This window comes from Hyaena hyaena, unplaced genomic scaffold, assembly GCF_003009895.1.
Source record: "Hyaena hyaena isolate Hyena2069 unplaced genomic scaffold, ASM300989v1 scaffold_49, whole genome shotgun sequence".
Classification (NCBI taxonomy): domain Eukaryota; kingdom Metazoa; phylum Chordata; class Mammalia; order Carnivora; family Hyaenidae; genus Hyaena; species Hyaena hyaena.
Genome location: NW_024080681.1, coordinates 3,642,399 through 3,655,939, shown reverse-complemented (window position 1 = coordinate 3,655,939; position 13,541 = coordinate 3,642,399). Strand labels below are relative to the sequence as shown.

Genomic DNA, 13,541 nt, shown 5'->3' with positions numbered 1-13,541 from the left:
AAGCATTTTACTTGAGCTGTTTTTATTCCATTTCGAGGGATTTCCACCTCAAAAGTGTTCTCTGTCAGCAAGTGTGAGAGTTGTTTTTAAATAGATGCCAAATCTGCCATGCTAAAGGTTTGCAGTACAAGAACTCTAAGCAACTCATTTATTACTTGTTGGAGTGATGGCTCCTCTCAGCTCTCAGGTGTGTGAACGTGGTGTTAAAGGAACAAAGCTTACAGTCAGTCCCAAAAGTCAACTTTGCAAGGGAACACATTATCTTCTGGAGTCCATGTCCCTACTGTCTCTTCAGACCTCTTGAAATCAAATTCATTAATGGGGAAGAGGAGGAGTAGAGAGTTAGTGGGTGACTCAGAACTCCTAGGAAAGCAACTCAAATTACATTTATTGATTACGAAAGTCAGCTTCAAATGAGAAAATGTTTATAGTAGATCATTTATTTTTGGTTTTTGTTTTATTCTTTAAAGTAAAATTAAACCTTTTATTAAAGGATCATGCATAAAGTACTCATATCACACAGATATACAGGAAAATTGTAGTTGCTTTACAAGTTTTCTGTCGCTTGTATTTGTCATAGAGTAGATCATTTGTTAACTATACCCATACGTATGTTAAAGGGCTTTAAGCATGCTTATAATACTTCAAAAAATTCCTTAACTTGGAGCTTTTCTGTACAGTATTGGATAACACTGATCTTCGTGATTATGCCCTTCTGAAAAATCCCAGAGTAACAGAAGGCAAGACTGTAGATAGAAAAATGTAAAGAAAACTCCAGTTGTGATACTGTCACTATCGCAGTACTTAAATTGTGTTGGTCTGTCAAGTCTTTCTTCTTAATATCTCACGTATAGACACTCGAGAAGAGTGAAATTTAAGAAATAATCCACATCTAGAATTTATCTTGGGGAGCCTGTTTTAAATTACTAATTTCTCTTGTTCCAATGAAATCACCTGATGGGTATTATCTAATAGCATGTTGGGGTGAGAATTCTATCAAAATAACTGTGTTTGGGTGTGGACAGTTCAGTCAATTGCTTACTTTAACCATCAGGTAGGATTTTTTAATCCTGGTGGTTTGTAAAGCCATCTATGGGTTAGCTCCTACAGAACTTAACTGTATTTATATGCTGCAATTTATGGTTTAATTGTACAGTGCCTAATATCTGCTCATTGCTTCAGGTGTTTTCACCTGCCTCTACAAAGATTGTCTTTCCAACATGTTGAGGGCAGAAACCAAATCTTGACACTTTTGTGCACGTTCATCTTTGATAAAAGTAGTCTTCTACTTTGATTTTCATGGTTCCCCAGGGAACAAAAAGTGTGTGTGTGTGTGTGTGTGTGTGTGTGTGTGTGTGTGTGTGTGTATGTGTTCACGCACATGCATAAACTGAAATGGCATAAAGCAAAGAATATTCCTGCTTTGTGAAATGTATATATATTCACAGTGATCATTGCTTTTATTTAATTCAAAGAACATACATAATGCACATATTTTTCAAAACCTATGATTAATTTTTAAAAATTTTAACCAACTAATTATATCATTCTCTCTCTCCAATAGGAATATTTTTCACCTTCCCTGGCAGAAAGTTTTTCAGCATTTTAGGACTACTTTTGAAAGGTAGGTTTATCCATTGGGAATCATTTAACTGCAAATAACATAGTATCTAGCAGTTCACTTTGCAAACCTTACATTAATTACATTGATAAAGAAGAGGATATCAGGAATGTCTGTTGGGTTGGCCAACCAGTGGTACCATTGTGCTTGCTTTGGGAATCCACAGTATTCCTATTGAATAACTCTGTCAGTGTATGTACTTCTTCATATTGGCTAAAATTCTAACTCCCTAGAATTATTGTCTCTGAAAATTAATTCTACTTGAAAAGTATGGAAGAATTTTATTCTCTTTTCCACCAGAAAACTCTTCAGATATTTCTTACCAGCTTTATTGTGTGTGTGTGTGTGTGTGTGTGTGTGGATATAGTTTATATATGTAAAATTGACCTGTTAAGTGTACAAGTCAGTAATTATAGTGAATTTAGACAGGTAGGCGATTAACCACCACAATCCAGGTTTAGAACATTTTCATTACCCCAGAAAGTACCCTTGTGCCCATTTGCAGCCAGTCCTCAATTTTATCCCTCTCACCTTCAGCCCTAGGCAACCAGTGATCTGCTTTCTGGCTCCAAGGTTTTTCTTTTCTGGAATTTTTAAATACTTGGAATCTATATTATGTAGTTCGTTGCATATGACTGATTCCACTTAGTATAGTGATTTGAGGTTGTGCATATTTGTATGTATATGCATGTTTGCATGTATCAGTGTTTCATTACTTTTTATGGCTTCCAGCTTTGTTCTTTTTCTCCAAGATTGTGTTGGCAATTTGGATTTTTTGTTTTGAGTTCTGTACAAATTTTAGTATTGTGTATTTTATTTCTGTGAAAAATGCCATTGGAATTTTGTTAGGGATGCATTAAATCTGTAGATTGCTTTGGGTAGTATGGGCATTTTAATAATATTCTTATCCATGAGTATGGAATATCTTTCCATTTCTTTTTGTCTTTAATTTCTTTCATCAATGTCATATACTTTTCAATGTACAGATCTTTCCCCTCCATGGTTAAATATATTTCTAGGTATTTTAATTTATTATTTTTGTAATTATACATGGAATTATTTTCTTTATTTCTCTTTCTGATAGGATATTTTTAGTGTATAGAAATGCAACTGATTTATATTGATTTTATATCCTGCAATTTTACTGAATTCATTTATTCTAACAGTTTTTAGGGGCATCCTTAGGGTTTTCTCTATATAAAACATGTCATCTGCAAATAGAGACTGTTTTATTATTTCCTTTCTGACTTGGATGCCTTTTGTTTTGTTTTTGTTTTTGTTTTTTGCTTCCTTTTTCTTATAGAATTGTTCTGGTTGTGACTTCCACTACTATGTTAAATAAAAGTGGTGAGAGTTGGCATCCTTGTCTTGTTCCTGATCTTACAGGAAAAGTTTTCACCTTTTAATCTTGAGTATAATGTTACCTCTGGGAATGTCATATATAGCCTTTATACCTAATGTGTTGAGACTTTTTGTCATGAATGGATGTTGAATTTTGTCATGCTTTTTCTCTATCTATTGAATGATCATACGAATTTTATCCTTCATTTTGTCAGTGTGCTGTATCACATATATGTGCAGATGATGAACTGTCCTTGCATCCTTGGAATAAATCCCAATTGATCATGGTGTGTGATTTTGTACTGTATTGTCAAATTTGGTTTAATATATTATGTTGAGGATTTTGCATCTGTATTCATCAAGGATAAACATATTAATCATAATTATTTTAAATTCTCTACCTGATAATTCCAATATAAGTGTCAAAGCTGAATATAGTTCTGATACTTGCTTTTTCTCTTTGGGCTGTGTTTATTCTGGACTTTTAACCTGTTTTATAATTCTTTGTTGAAAGTTGGACACGATGTATTGGTTAAAAGGAACTGAGGTAAACAGGCTTCTAGGGTGAGGTTTTATGTTTATCTAATTAGGAGTTAGGTTTAGTGTATACTGTAGATGTAGATGTTAGGCTTCAATTTCCTCTCCTGTCCTTGTTTCTATCTCCTCTATTATCTTTGAGTTTCCGTAGAAATTCCTTTTTAAGTAGAATTGGTGCCTTGCTGCTCTCAGTTGTAATCCACTGTCATTACACTGGAGTCTTTTTGATGGGATGGTCAGTATTGGGGAGGGGAAGTAGCCTATAACCTTATGGTTAAATTTGAGGGGTTTTTGTGCCTGACTCCTTTCAGAATTGTTTTTTTAGCTTTGTTTTTCCTCACCTGATGTGATACAAGAAGGATAAAGTGGGCTCAAGTTGTCTGGTAAAGTAATTTCTCATGATGGCAGGCTTTTGTTATGGAGAACAGAATGTTTTGGTTGTATTTCAAATGGTTATTTTTCTTTCCTTCTCTCTGCTGAAGATTTCTTATGCGTATTAGTGTCAAAATACAGCAGGGGAGGACTTCTGAAAAGGTGGCAGAGTAGGAGGATCTAAGCCCACCTCATTCCATGGACACCTAGGTAACAGCCAGATCAGTGCAGCCAAGCCAGAAAATGACCCAAAGACTGTCAGAACAGACTTTCCACAGTTAATCATAGAGAGGAGGCCACATCAAAAAGGATAGAAGGGGTGAAGATGCCATCAGTCAGGGACCAAGCTTCTGGGAGACTAACCACAAATTGGAGGGACACCATACTCACCAGAAAGGGAGGGGAGCAGACCCCATACTCCAGACACAGGGGATCTCCAGTGGGAGGATGAGTCCCCATAATATTTGGCTTTGAAAACCAGTAGGGCTTAACTTTAATTTTTTAAATTATTTTATTTAATTATTATTTAAAAAAATTGTTTTTACAATCAGTGGGGCTTAACTCTGGGTATTTTAAAAACCAACAGGCTTAGCTCTAGGAGAGCTGGAAGGTGATAGGAAACTGAGTCCCTGCACTCAAAGAACTAGAGTAACAAATAACTTCACCAAGTTACAGAATGGAAGCAGCAGTTTGAAAACCTCTGGGGTGTATGTGAATGAGATTTGTTTACTGATCTCAGAATGTGTGTTGGAGAGGCAGGGATTTTTAGGAGAACTCTCCAAGAACAAAAGGGCCCATGGGTGCCATTTTCTCCACACTTCCTTACCCTAGCCTAGATAGCAGGACACTTGTGAGAACTAGAGAGCACTAATACCACATGCCCTATCCCCACGTTCTGCATATCTGTCCCATCCAACTTGCCCTATTCAGCAGGCATCCCTTTTGAGTGGCTCCTGTCACATGCCATTCTATAAGCAGCCCCAGCAGTGGCTGGTGCTGCTCCAATGTGACTCCTGCCCTGTGGAGAGGGAAAGATAACCACATACCCCCACTTATCTTTAGCCCTAGCTGCTGAACCCTATAATTGGCAGTGCAGAGAGTGCCCTGTCAGTCAGTGTGTCTGCAGGCTCTGCATCTGGTTTGACTGCTGACACTGCCCAACTCCAAGCCCACAGCAGCTCCGTATTGGCTCCTCAACAGCATGGAGACCAAAACCTACCCATAGCAGGCAAAGTGGACCATTGCAGCCAACTGAACTGAAGGCAAATGTGGCTCAGCCACAACAGTAGGGTGCATGCAACTCACATAGGAGACACTTCTGAAGCTCCTGGTTCTGATGAACAGGGGACATTGTGCTACAGGGCACCATAGGACCTCTTCTTCATAAGGCTGCTACTTTCAAGATCAGAAGATGTAGCCAACTTTCCTAACATATAGAAAAGAACATAGAGTTAAACAAAATGAGGAGACAGAGGAATATGTCCCAAATGAAAGAATAGGACAAAATTGCAACAAGAGAGCTAAATGAAACATACATAAGCAGTATGCCTGATAAAGAATTGAAAGTAATGGTCATAAAGATACTAGCTGGAGTTGAGAAAAGAGCAGAGGCTCTCAGTGAGACCTTCAACAAAGAGATAGAAAATATAACAAGAACCACCTACAGTTGAAGAACTTAATAGTGGAAATTAAAACACACTAGAGGGAATCAGTGGCAGATCAGAGGAGGCAGAAGAATGGATCAGTGACTTGGAAGACAGTGTAATGGAGAACAACCAAACTGAACAGCAAAAAGAAAAAAAGGAATAATAAAAAAAATCACAATAGGTTAAGGGAACTCTGTGTATCATAAACATAGTAATGTTTGCATTATAGGGATCCCAGAAGGAGAAGAGAGAGAAAATGAAGTAGAATATTTATTTGAAGAAATAATAGCTAAAAACTTTTTGAATCTGGGGAAGGAAACTGAAGTCCAGATCCAGGAGGCACAGAGAGCTCCTGACAAAATCAACTGAAGGAGGGCCATTCCAAGACACATAATAATTAAGATGGCAAAAATTAGTGATAGAGAATTTTAAAAACAGCAAGAGAAAAGAAAACAATTACAAAGAAAATTCCATAAGGCTGACATCTTGCTTTTCAGCAGAAACTTTGCAGGCCAGAAAGGACTGCATGATATATTCAAAGAACTGGAAGGAAAAAACCTGCAACCAAGAATACTCTATTCAACAAGGCTACCATTCAGAATAGAAGAGGAGATAAAGCGTTTCCCAGAGGAAAGTTAAAGGAGTTCATCACCACCAAATGAACCTTACAAGAAATGTTAAAGGGGGTTCTTTGAGTGAAAGGAAAGACCATAAGCAGGAGTAAGAGAAGCAGGGAGCACAAAAGCAGTAAAATTAAGTAGAATCTATAAAAATTAGTCAGGGATTCATGAGATAAAAGGATGTAAGTGATGACATCATATACACCTAATACATGGAGGCATGGAGTGGAGTAAAAATTTAGCGCTTTTAGAATGGGTTCAAACTTAGGTAACCGTCAACTTAATATAGATTGGTGTATGCATAAGATGTTGTATATGAACCTAATGGTAACCACAAGTTAAAAATCTCTAGTAGATATACAAAAAATAAAGAGAAAGGAATTAAGCATATCACTAAAGACCTCAAACCACCAGGGAAGAGAGGAAGAAAAGAAAGGAACAGAGAAGAACAATAAAAGCAACTATAAAAAAGTAACAAAATGGCAATAAGTACATACCTATCAATAATTACTTTAAGTGTAAATGGACTAAATATCCCTATCAAAAGACAAAGAGTAAATGAATGTAAGACCCATCTATATGTTGCCTACAAAAGAATCACTTCAGACTAAAGACATTTACAGATTAGAAGTAAAGGGATGGAAAAACGTACCATGTAAACTGAAGCAAAAAGAGAACTGGGGTAGCAATACTTATATTGGAGAAAATAGACTTTAAAAGAAAGACTGGAACAAGAGACAAAGATGGACAGTATGTAATGGTAAAGGGACAGTCCAACAAGAGGATATAAAAATTGTAAGTATTTACGTGCCCAACATGGGTTTCTTTACAAATAGGATAAATTACAGAAAATGGCAAAAGGAAAAATTAGCTTAGATATTAGAAAATTATATAGTATATGCTAAAATACAGTGTTTAATAAAAAAATAAACAATGAATGGGTCAATCAGGAAATCAAAGAGGAAGTAAAAAAGTACACAGATACAAATGAAAATGAAAACCTAATGGTCCACAATTTTGGGGATTAACAAAAAATGTTCAAAGAGGGAAGATTATAGCAATACAGACCTACTTGAAGAAGCAAGAAGAAATCTTAATCTAACTTTACACCCAAAGGGGCTAGAAAAGGTAGAACAACAAAGCCCAAGGCCAGGAGAAGGAAGGAAATTATAAAGATTAGAGCAGAAATAAATGAAATAGAGACCAAAAAAATAAGAGAATAGATTAATGAAACCAGGAGCTGGCTTTGAAAAGATAAAGAAGATTCATAAATCTTTAACCAGATAATTTTAAAAAGAAGAGAGAGGACTCAGATTTTAAAAAACACGGAAATGAAGGTGGAGAAATAACAACTGACACCCCAGAAATACAAAGGATTATAAGAAGATCTTATGAAAACTGATATGTCTACAAGTTAGCCAGCCTGGAAGAAATGTAGGAAAAATAGAAGATTTAAACAGACTGATTACTAGAAATGAAATTGAATCAATAATAAAAAAAAAAAAACTCCCAACAAACAAAAATCTGAGTCCAAATGACCTCACAGGTGAATTCTACCAAACATTTAAAGAAACATTAATACCTCTTCGAAGCCAAACTATTCCAGAAAAGAGAAAGAAAGAAAGCTGACATATTTATTCTACAAGGCCAGCAATACCCTGATACAAAACAAGATAAAGACACTTGTAAAGAAAGAAAACTATCAGCCAATTATCTCTGATGGACATAGATGCAAAAATCCTCAACAAAATACTAGCAAACTGAATCCAACAATACAATACAGAGAAAAAAATCATTCCACCACGATCAAGTGAGATTTATTCCTGGGTGTAAAGGTGGTTCAATATTTGCAAGTCAGTCAATGCAGTATATCACATTAATAAGAGTAAGGATCAAAAATCCTTACTATCATCTCATTAGCTGCAAAAAAAGCATTTGACAAAGTACGACATGTCTTCATGATAGACACATGAAAAGATGTTCAGTATCACTCATCATCAGAAAAGATGCTTAACATCACAGCACAATGAGATAGGACTTCACTTTCAGAATGGCTAAAATAATACAAAAAATAACAAGTGTTGGTGAGGATGTGGAGAAAACAGAACCCTTGTGCACTATTGGTGGGAATGCATCTGGGTGCAGCCACTGTGGAAAACAGTATGGAGTTTCTTCAAAAACTAAAAATAGAAATACCATATGATCCAGTAAATTCCACTACTGGGCACTTATCCAAAAAAAAAAAAAAATAGAAACACTAATTTGAAAAGATATATGCACCCCTATCTTTATTGCACCATTATTTACAATAGCCAAGATACGGAAGCAACCCAGGTGTCCATCAGTAGATGAATGGATAAAGAAGATATATATAGAATAGAATAGATTGCTAAGTGAAGTGAGTCAGAGAAAGACAAATGCTATATGATTTCACTCATATGTGTAATTTAACAAAACTAACAAAGAAAAAAAGAGACTCTTAAATACAGAGAATAAACTAGTAGTTGCCAGAAGGGACATGAGTGGGATGGGTGAAATATATAAAAGGGATTAATAGTATACTTACCTTGATGAGCACTGAGAAATGTATAGGATTATTGAATTATTGTGTACCTGAAACTAATATAACACTATCTCAATCAGACTTGGATTTAAAAATAAATAAATGTATAAAAAGAGATCAGGGGAATTACTTCCACAAACAGCAATGAGTCAGCTAGGGAGTACATACACCTTCTTATAAAGATTATATATCCTACGAAATGTAGCATGACTCATCATGTTCTCCCTAGTAATATTCTTTTACATTTTATAGCACTTTAAAGTTTTCAAAGAACTTTCACCCACTTGATAACATTTCATGCTTACAACCTATGGATGATCAGGCGGAATTATGCCTGCTTTATGGATGAATGTGGATCAGGAAATCTGTATTGCCCAAGGTATTTTTATAGTGTTACAAAGTAGTTAGTAGATACCTCTAGGCCTGGAAATTTAGTTGGAAGTCTTAGCTCCTAGCATAGTGTTCCTTACAGTATTATTATATCATGTTGCCAAATTTGGGAAGATTTGTAAGGTCTTCTATAGTAAAAGATACAGCAACTTCAAATACAGTTTTCCCCAAAACTTGGTGGAAAATTTGGTCATGGGAGAATAGGAAATGAGGCATTTACTATCATAACTGAGTTTCAGTCCTGTGCCCTTCCATTCCATGTACTCCAGGCCCTCCTCATACCCTCCATGTCTCTTTCAAAACCTTCTCTTAGATCTCAAACAGTGAGAATTGTCAAGAAGATATTTAATAACTGCTGGAACTATAAACCGGAGCTGAAGCTTTGAAATTTGCAAGTGCTTAATAAAATGTTGAAATTCTGGAAGAAAATTACTGAATGAAAAATTTTAAACTATAAAATTGATATTAATAGAAGTTTAATTAAGCTTTTACCAAATGAAACATGTTTAGCCATCAACTGCATTTCATTTCAATTCATGTAATTTTATGTAAATCTTAAATAAGGGATGCAGGGTATTTGATATCATGTGAGAGAGGTAGGGCTTCCAGGAAGGCAAGAGTGCATGGAGCCAAGAGAGGCCCATGTGCAGCCCTTGCTTCTAGCTAGAACTTTTCTTTTAGCTTGAGTGGCAGGCCTGACGTGATGCTACACAGCCTACTCTGCTTGTAAACAGTTGTGGCCCTGGTGGTTTTACTTGGGCCAGCCTGTGCTATGACCAACCCTGAGGGTGAAAGGTGTTCTTCAGTCCCATGGTGAAAACTACCTAACACAGTAGCAGTTTCAAGGAAGGAAGTCAATGCTCCTTAGAGGCAGTGGCTGGTCTGAGACAAGAGGAAAAATAAATGCTTAGTCTTTTGATCTGTCAAATGAAAGGCATGTTCTCAAGTGAATAGATGCAATACACAGGGGCTTAATTACTGAGCTTGGGGAGGGAAGATAAAACACACAAATAATATGTTTATTCAGTGTGGGAGTATATAATATATGCAGGACATAATCATGGAAATTTGAAGTGGATAATGTGTAAGGTTTTCCTGGCCATTCCCTGGAGCCCTCGTGGGGTCGGTATCACTTTGTATTTCAGACTCCTCTGTCTCTTCTAATTGGCAGCATGGATAAGACTTTTTTTTCCATGTTTCTTTAAAATCAGAGATTCTAGGGGTACCTGGATGGCTCAGTTGGTTAAGTGTCTGACTTCGGCTCATGTCTTGATTTCTCAGTTTGTGAGTTCGAGTCCCGCATCAAGCCCTGTACTGACAACTCAGAGCCTGGAGCCTGTTACAGATTCTCTGTCTCCCTCTCTCTGTCCTTACCCAGCTCATATTCTGCCTCTGTCTCTCTCAAAAATAAATAGACATTAAAAAAAAGTTTTTTAAAAACACAAAGATTCTCCATGGATGTATAGGGTGTCATTTAAAGCCTGTGGTGTTATGCATTGTCTTCTGTGCTTTCTGTAAGTAAGGAGTCCTTCTAGCCCCTGAAGGTCCATGTAGTTCAGGGAATGAAGTGAAGAGATACAGAACTTTTTCTTTTTTTCCTGAAAAATCCACTTGTCCAAATTCTTAGAACAGCTGAGCTGATGGCAGGGGTGGTGGGAAAATGGTTACTCTAACTCCAAGCATCTCTGGCTCATTGCAGGACACCTGATGCTATTATAACAATCTCTTATGGTGATACAGGGTATCCAAAAGTTACCACACACTTTTATTACCCTCCCTCACCTATGCAGTTTGTGACAGCTCTAGGAGAATGTTAAGTTAGGTATAAACCCCTTCTACAGAGAAGGAAACAGAGATGGGACGTGACAGGCCCAAGGTTATATTGGTGGTAGGTAGTGAGAGCAGAACCCAAACTCAGCCATTTGGTCTCAAATCCCTGTGATTGTTTCTACATAATTAGGGATAAGTTTTTTGTCCCCCTCCTCTTTCTTTGGAATGCTGAGTAGCTGGATCCAAAACCATCCAAAACTCAAGAATGCTTGAGTGGTGAATGTGCCTTCTAGGGGCAGTATAAGAGAAAGCCCAGATGGCTGCTTCAGGATAGGCCTACTAGAAGAATGGGCTGCCACTGGGGAGGGTCACTAAGTAAAGGGGTTCAGTCTTTCATTGTTTTCATTTAGAACCTTCTTACCTTTTAGGGATGGTGGTGAGAAGCCCTGAATATGGAATGAGGTGAGCTAGGTTCAAGCCTGCTCTGTGCCACCTGGGAAGGTCTTAGGAAGTTATTTAATGTAGAGTCCTTGAATCTTTGTTCTCAAAAGGATTCAGTAATTTTCAAGAATGATTATTGTGATGCAAGATAAAGCACTTAATATAAGTTAAAAAGTCAGTAAATGGAAATTGTAGTAAAAGGACATTTTGAAGCACCCATAAGCATAAATCATGTCAAAGAGCGGCTTAAGGATATGCTGGGGTAAGGGACAAGGTGAGGGTGCCTGCTACAAACATTATTTGGTAAAAAATGGAATTGAGTGTAATGGTTTGTGTTTTAGGGTCATCAGTGACGGTCCCAATTTCTTGAGCATCAAAAGAGTCACATCAAATATTTCCTTTGAGAGCAAAATGGAGCTCAGAGTGAGATTACTCAGCTAACATCGCATGAAATTATGTTCATTTGCTGGACAAGGGCCACAGATTGGGCTCTAAGCTCCTTGGCTGCCAAAGCAAGAAAGAATCACGATCTGATTCAGGGACAAGCAAACATTTTGTAATGGGTCAGACAGTGAATATTTTCAGTTTCATGGGCCACATACCTCTCTGGTGCATTTTTATGTTTGTTTGTTTTGGTTTGTTTTGGTTTTCATGGCCCTTTAAAATCCTTAGCTTGTAGACCATATCCAAAGAGGTCGTGGGCCAGATTTGACCACAACCTACTGACCTTTGTGAAGGAGATACTCTCTATCAATGTGGTAACAACAAGTTGCTATGGGGAGACTGTAGTTGTAGAAACTGAAATCATAGAGGCATATGTTTAGAAACTCTTCATTGAGTCAACACTGCATGGCAGCAGTTGATAGAGTAGGCAGTTAGCTAGATATGAGCTGGAAGCAAGGTTGGTGGTAAACAGTGGTTTTGTGGCTTCTCACCTCCCGGGGCTATCAGACCAAGAACAGCAGGTGCAGAGCATGCACTCTCCTTTCCAGCCTGTGTCCTAGAATAACCTGTGGCTTCATTATAATATATTTACATTGTGGTTTTGACACCCCCCCGCCCCCACTGGGGGGAAGACAGCCATGGCACTTCCTGCAAGAACCTTCTAGGGCCGAAAACTCCCGCTCCTGAACAGTAGGAGGAGTCCCTTAGATGATTGGAAACAACCTCAATTGGAGACTGCACTAGTTATGACTCATAACTTACACAAACATAAAAAGAAAATATACCCTAACCCCAGTGCAGTTTTCACCTCTGGGCCTGCTGGCTCTCCCGTCTTGAGAGTGTACTTCCTTAATAAACTGATTTCCGCTTGCTACTTTCTGGCTGTTTTTATTTGAGAGCAGATCCTCACATAAATCTTTTCGGGGAATCCAAGAACCGAGACTTCCATTCACACAATGCAGAATCTCCCACCAGTAACATAGTCATATAAAGGTCATCTAGGGGAAGAATTAATATCCTCTGTTGAAAACCGACGAGCCAGACAAGGGTTCTTTTGATTCTGAAACTGTATCAGCACCACTCAAGGTGAGAGGCAAGTTATTCTACCTGTCCAAGCCTGTGTTTTCTCCTCTTCTCTAAGATAAGGATAATAGTAAGTGTCCTGCTCACCTTCCAGGGTAATTGCAAGGATCAAATGAGTTTCTATATGTGAAGTTGCTTTGTAAATGATTCAAACAGACATGAGAGTGTTAGTTACTGTTTATCAGCTTAAGCTTAGTCAGCTGCTGGTAGTTGGTCTGTGCCCACCATACTCACAAGAAACCTCAATCTAGTGAGGGAAGAGAGGCGGAAGAGGGGAATACTTCAACCTACTTGCAAAGACGTATGCACGGACCAGACCTGGTCTCCAGAGAGCTCATGCTTGGTGAGACCAAAATGGCACCAAAGTAACAAAATTAAATAGAATATCATTTGTGGTAAAGTGACTCACCTAGAGGCACCCAGCAACTTAGTTGTACAGACATATTTGCTGTTGTAATGTACTAACACCTGCCTTTAACTGAGCACTTATTATTTTGATTTTTTTAAATTATTATTTGTCAGATGTTATGCGAGGGTCTTCACATATTATCTCACTGATTTTCACAGCTGTCCTAGGAGATACTAGGTCTTAGTATCTCCATTTTTTTCAGATTAGAAAATTGAAGCTTGAGTCACTAGGAAAATATCACATGACTGGTGAATGATTAGAAGGAGGCTAGCTTAACAGGCTTCCTGGATGCAGCAAACTTGAA

General features: G+C 37.6%; 1 long non-coding RNA gene across 1 annotated transcript in view; it reads left to right on the top strand.

Annotated features, from left to right (window-relative positions):
* Positions 1–1,570: 1,570 nt before the first annotated feature.
* Positions 1,571–13,541, top strand: part of LOC120230864 — a 29,218-nt gene continuing 17,247 nt past the window's right edge. The window contains exon 1 of the long non-coding RNA XR_005528196.1: positions 1,571–1,624. This is a non-coding gene — a long non-coding RNA (uncharacterized LOC120230864). The remainder of the gene's footprint in view (positions 1,625–13,541) is intronic.